Source organism: Panulirus ornatus, chromosome 48 (genome assembly GCF_036320965.1).
Source record: "Panulirus ornatus isolate Po-2019 chromosome 48, ASM3632096v1, whole genome shotgun sequence".
In the NCBI taxonomy this organism is placed as follows: Eukaryota; Metazoa; Arthropoda; class Malacostraca; order Decapoda; family Palinuridae; genus Panulirus; species Panulirus ornatus.
Genome location: NC_092271.1, coordinates 14,206,946 through 14,213,512, shown reverse-complemented (window position 1 = coordinate 14,213,512; position 6,567 = coordinate 14,206,946). Strand labels below are relative to the sequence as shown.

The 6,567-nt window shown below is 38.7% G+C and overlaps 1 protein-coding gene across 6 annotated transcripts in view; it reads left to right on the top strand.

The window, feature by feature from the left end:
- The first annotated feature begins 337 nt into the window (after nt 1-337).
- Cln3 (CLN3 lysosomal/endosomal transmembrane protein, battenin) overlaps nt 338-6,567 on the top strand; it is a 97,542-nt gene continuing 91,312 nt past the window's right edge. For 2 of the 6 annotated variants that reach the window (XM_071690615.1, XM_071690613.1), the window contains exon 1: nt 413-461. The gene's annotated coding sequence lies outside the window, so the exon portion shown is untranslated. Of the gene's footprint in view, nt 462-6,567 lie in introns of all 6 variants that reach the window. The other 4 variants (XM_071690617.1, XM_071690612.1, XM_071690616.1 and 1 more) reach the window with 4 other exon arrangements.

Sequence of the window (6,567 nt, the reverse complement as noted above, 5' to 3'; positions counted from 1 at the left end):
GGCATACACATCCTACTCTGTCACTACGTTTTGCACTTTGATTGTCATGGCATACTATCAAAAATCGCAATATCATCAGATTCATGCGTAGCTTTCGTTATCCTTGGGAAAACACGAAAAACAATTTATGTATTACCTTTTATTTTATTTTAAAGACTACAACAGTGTCTTCTGCTGCTCGTCTTCACGTTTCTGTTTGCAAACAGACAAAAAACCATCTGTTGACCCCGCGCAGAATTATCCTGTTTTCCTGTCTTTCTTACGTGATCTTTGGGTATTATCGCTCACATCTTTTTCGTTGGTATAAACAGGTGCTTTCCTGTCACTTTTTTTTATTATATGTGTATAGTCTTTGTATTCATGGCAAATCTACTCTGCTATTTTGTTACCCCGTACACAGAAACAAATCAATAACAAATGTCAGGTGTTTGTTATTGCCAACGTTGCAGGTGAGGGACAAGGTGAGCATGAAGCATTATCTGTTCTTTAAATATAATCAATTATTTATTTTTTGCTAATTGGTGTGGCATCTTTGACATGTCGGACTGGACGGATATCGAATTGTTAATTACAGGTAATATAATTTAATGATCACCTGAATGAGTGAAGGACGGAATGCCTTTGACATATGTTTGATCGTATTAATACCATATAGTGGTACAGGCTGCTGTGATATTTAGTCTCATAAAACCGTAGCTTTAGTGCAAGTAGGGGAGTAGTGCTTGTACAGCAGTTGAGCCAAAGGTTTCAAGAACACCGCAAGTAATCAAACCTAATCTACCTTCCTTAGTAATTGGAAAATGTCAGGTATATAGTTAGTGCTCCAACCTTGGTAAAAAAAATTGCTCCCAAACAGTGCTTTATAGTAGATTTTGACTTGCATGTTAATACTATACTCGTTGATGATGATGATGTCAAAAATGATGCCTCCATAGTAAAGAATTATCAAGCTTTGCATGAGAAAAATTGTTTGACACCTTTGAAAGGATATTTCATATCGAAAATAACTTTGGATATTAAGTACTTTTGTTCTGCAGATGTAATAAGGGTTATGTATGTGTGGAAAAATGGAGGTTGACTATTGAAAAATAAGGTAAAAAATTTTAAATGATAAACAGAAACTATAAAAACTTCACCTTACCTACCCTTGTAGGTGAATTGTACTGGTATAATATTGATATACAAACATTACATTGCTGTGTCTAGATGGAATGGTTACTCATTGGGAAGTTGTTTAGTGGCATAACTGCTGTTGTTTGTTGATATTCATCAGGATTTGTGTGCTCATGCATGGGTGTAACTGGTATATTTCACCAAATTTCTGAGCATTAAGATTAATCCCAACTGCGAGGGAGGTTAGGTGAGATTTCCGTAGGTTTTACTAATTTTTTTTGTGTATTACATATTGTTTGATTAATGCTACATTATCCGTGATGTACCTATTACTCCTGTCACCTCATGAAACATTGTTCATTTATAAAGAATATGTTCCAGATTGTCTTCTGCAATTGCTAGATATTGTATTATCCAATCACTACACTAACATTTATAGTCATTTATTATTCAAAGCTACTTCCAGTGTGAAAATAAATCAGTCTTTTACTGGAAGGATTCTGATCTGTGTTGTGCGAAATAACCTTATGAAAGGTTGCATACATTTGTGAAAGTGTGAAATTGTAATGGTATATATTGGTTATTTTGTCCACTGATTGGCACTTGTAGTTTTTGTTAGTTTGATATTATTTGAATTATTGACCCTTGTGCTGCCTTTGGGTTATAATATGTTATACAAGGATTACATTGAGAGGTAGGCTAGGGCAAGGGGGCTCTGCTTGTATTTGACAATGAGGTAACTTAAGTAGGTTTGGCATTCAGAGGAGCTCTCTCATGACTTCAGTGCAATTCATTTGATCATTTAGCCCTTCAGAATTGATTTTTATGAATTTTGATATTTGCAAAGTTTTCAATAGAACATTTTGTAAAAAGAAAAATTAATGTAAACATCTAAGTAGAACAACCAGTTTTAATGGTATATGCCATTTAAACCTCACAGCTATGATGTATGGAATGTTAGTGATATTGTTTTTGCTGGATAGTGTAGTTTGTGGAGAGTAGAATAAGAGTAGCAGAGGTTGATTTTGAGCTCTGCTCTTTTAATTTGCACCAATATGTTAGTAAGTACTCAATTGGGAGGTTTATGAAGCTCAGGAAGAATTTGGAGTTAATAACAAATGAAAGTTATTGAAACATTTCGAGGAATCTACAGGACCAATGGAAATCTTACTGAACTTTCCCCTGCAGGTGATAGCAGTATACCTTAGTTTGAATGTTCTTTGAAAAATATAGGTGCTATGGCATTTATGTAACAGTGGCAGTATATTAAGTTGTGGCTCTCCTTTCCTATTTTACATTTATTTATTTATATTTATATACCTTTTCGCTGTCTCCTGCATTAGCGAGGTAGCGCCAGGAAACAGACGAAAGAATGGGCCAACCCACCCACACACACATTATATTTTATTTATTATTATTATTTTGCTTTGTTGCTGTCTCCCGCGTTAGCGAGGTGGCGCAAGGAAACAGACGAAAGAATGGCCCAACCCACCCACATACACATGTATATACATACACATCCACACACGCAAGTATACATACCTATACATCTCAACGTATACATATATATACACACACAGACATATACATATATACACATGTACATAATTCATATTGTCTGCCCTTATTAATTCCCATCGCCACCCCGCCACACATGAAATAACAACCCAATTCCCCCTCGTGTGTGCGAGGTAGCGCTAGGAAAAGACAACAAAGGCCACATTCATTCATACTCAGTCTCTAGCTGTCATGTAATAATGCACCGAACCACAGCTCCCTTTCCACATCCAGGATCCACAGAACTTTCCATGGTTTACCCAAGACACTTCACATGCCTTGGTTCAATCCATTGACAGCACGTCGACCCCGGTATACCACATCGTTCCAATTTACTCTATTCCTTGCATGCCTTTCCACTTCCAATTTGGTCTCCCAGTTCTCCTCGTTCCCTCCACCTCTGACACATATATCCTCTTTGTCAGTCTTTCCTCACTCATTCTCTCCTTGTGACCAAACCATTTCAAAACACCATCTTCTGCTCTCTCAGCTACACTCTTTTTATTACCACACATCTCTCTTACCCTATTATTACTTACTCGATCAAACCACCTCACACCACATAATGTCCTTAAACATCTCATTTCCAGCACATCCACCCTCCTCCACACAACTCTATCCATAGCCCATGCCTCGCAACCATATAACATTGTTGGAACCACTATTCCTTCAAACATACCCATTTTTGCTTTCTGAGATAATGCTTTTGACTTCCACACATTCTTCAACGCTCCCAGAATTTTCGCCCCCTCCCCCACCCTATGATTCACTTTCGCTTCCATGGTTCCATCCGCTGCCAAATCCACTCCTAGATATCTAAAATACTTCACTTCCTCCAATTTTTCTCCATTCAAACTTACCTCCCAATTGACTTGACCCTCAACCCTACTGTACCTAATAACCTTTCTCTTATTCACATTTACTCTCAACTTTCTTCTTTCACACACTTTACCAAACTCAGTCACCAGCTGCTGCAATTTCTCACATGAATCAGCAGCAAGTGCTGTATCATCAGCGAACAACAACTGACTCACTTCCCAAGCTCTCTCATCCACAACAGACTTCATACTTGCCCCTCTTTCCAAAACTCTTGCATTCACCTCTCTAACAACCCCATCCATAAACAAATTAAACAACCATGGAGACATCACACACCCCTGCCGGAAACCTACATTCACTGAGAACCAATCGCTTTCCTCTCTTCCTACACGTACACATGCCTTACATCCTCGATAAAAACTTTTCACTGCTTCTAACAACTTGCCTCCCACGCCATATATTCTTAATACCTTCCACAGAGCATCTCTATCAACTCTATCATATGCCTCCTCCAGATTTATAAATGCTACATACAAATCCATTTGCTTTTCTAAGTATTTCTCACATACATTCTTCAAAGCAAACACCTGATCCACACATCCTCTACCACTTCTGAAACCACACTGCTCTTCCCCAATCTGTACATGCCTTCACCCTCTCAATCAATACCCTCCCATATAATTTACCAGGAATACTCAACAAACTTATACCTCTGTAATTTGAACACTCACCTTTATCCCCTTTACCTTTTTACAATGGCACTATGCAAGCATTCCGCCAATCCTCAGGCACCTCACCATGAATCATAAATACATTGAATAACCTTACCAACCAGTCAACAATACAGTCACCCCCTTTTTTAATAAATTCCACTGCAGCACCATCCAAACCTGCTGCCTTGCCGGCTTTCATCTTCCACAAGGCTTTTACTACCTCTTCTCTGTTTACCAAATCATTTTCCCTAACCCTCTCACTTTGCACACCACCTCAAACAAAACACCCTATATCTGCCACTCTGTCATCAAACACATTCAACAAACCTTCAGAATTCTCACTCCATCTCCTCACATCACCACTACTGGTTATCACCTCCCCATTAGCCCCTTCACTGAAGTTCTCATTTGTTCCCTTGTCGTATGCACTTTATTTGCCTCCTTCCAAAACATCTTTTTATTCTCCCTAAGATTTAATGATACTCTCACCCCAACTCTCATTTGCCCTCTCTTTCACCTCTTGCACCTTTTTCTTGACCTCCTGCCTCTTTCTTTTATACATCTCCCACTCATTTGCATTATTTCCCTGCAAAAATCGTCCAAATGCCTCTCTCTTCTCTTTCACTAATAATCTTACTTCTTCATCCCACCACTCACTACCCTTTCTAATCTGCCCACCTCCCACGCTTTTCATGCCACAAGCATCTTTTGCGCAAGCCATCACTGCTTCCCTAAATACATCCCATTCCTCCCCCACTCCCCTTACCTCCTTTGTTCTCACCTTTTTCCATTCTGTACTCAGTCTCTCCTTGTACTTCCTCACACAAGTCCCCTTCCCAAGCTCACTTACTCTCACCACTCTCTTCACCCCAACATTCTCTCTTCTTTTCTGAAAATCTCTACAAATCTTCACTTACGCCTCCACAAGATAATGATCAGACATCCCTCCAGTTGCATCTCTCAGCACATTAACATCAAAAAGTCTTTCTTTCATCTACGTATCAATCAACAGGTAATCCAATAACACTCTGGCCATCTCTCCTACTTACATACGTGTACTTATGTATATCTCTCTTTTTAAACCAGGTATTCCCAATCACCAGTCCTTTTTCAGCACGTAAATCTACAAGCTCTTCACCATTTCCATTTACAACCCTGAACACCCCATGTATACCAATTATTCCCTTAACTGCCACATTACTCACCTTTGCATTCAAATCACGCATCACTATAACCCAGTTTCGTGCATCAAAACTACTAACACACTCACTCAGCTGCTCCCAAAGCACTTGCCTCTCATGATCTTTCTTCTCATGCCCAGGTGCATATGCACCAATAACCATCCATCTCTCTCCATCCACTTTCAGTTTTACCCATATCAGTCTAGAGTTTACTTTCTTACACTCTATCACATTCTCCCACCACACCTGTTTCATGAGTAGTGCTACTCCCTCACTTGCTCTTGTCCTCTCACTAACCCCTGACTTTACTCCCAAGACATTCCCAAACCACTCTTCCCCTTTACCTTTGAGCTTCGTTTCACTCAGAGCCAAAACATTCAGGTTCCTTTCCTCAAACATGCTACCTATCTCTAAATGTGTGTTACATCCACACACATTTAGACACCCCAATATGAGCCTTCGAGGAGGATGAGCACTCCCCGCATGACTCCTTCTTCTGTTTCCCCTTTAAGAAAGTTAAAATACAAGGAGGGGAGGGTTTCTAGCCCCCCGCTCCTGTCCCCTTTAGTCACCTTCTGCGACACGTGAGGAATGCGTGGGAAGTATTCTTTCTCCCCTATCCTTAGGTATAGGGGAGAAAAGGATATTCACGCACACACACACACACACACACATATATATATATATATATATATATATATATATATATATATATATATATATATATATATATATATATATATATATACGCACGTCCACACATGCACATATACATACCTATACATTTCAACGTATACATATGTATACATACACAGACATATACATATATACACATGTGCATAATTCATCCTTGCTGCCTTTATCAAAGTGATTTTTGAAAGACATATTTCTTGCATGTTGAACAGTTTGAAAATGTGCAAGGTTGTATTGCACTAAAAACTCACAGTGTTGACCTTTGAGTGCTTGGTTTTGTTTTTGCACTTGAAGAAGAAACAAACCACCACTCTTAAACTGCTTGCTGAAATATGCTTATTTTTCTGGGAGAAAATTATGAACAAACATAGAATTTAAGAATATTTGAAGTTGTTACAAAATGACGACAGATATGAAAACCCTTAATGCGTTATTAAGGAATGCTTTAGTTTAATCTTTTTTGGATAGGTAAGATGTTATTGAAACAAAAG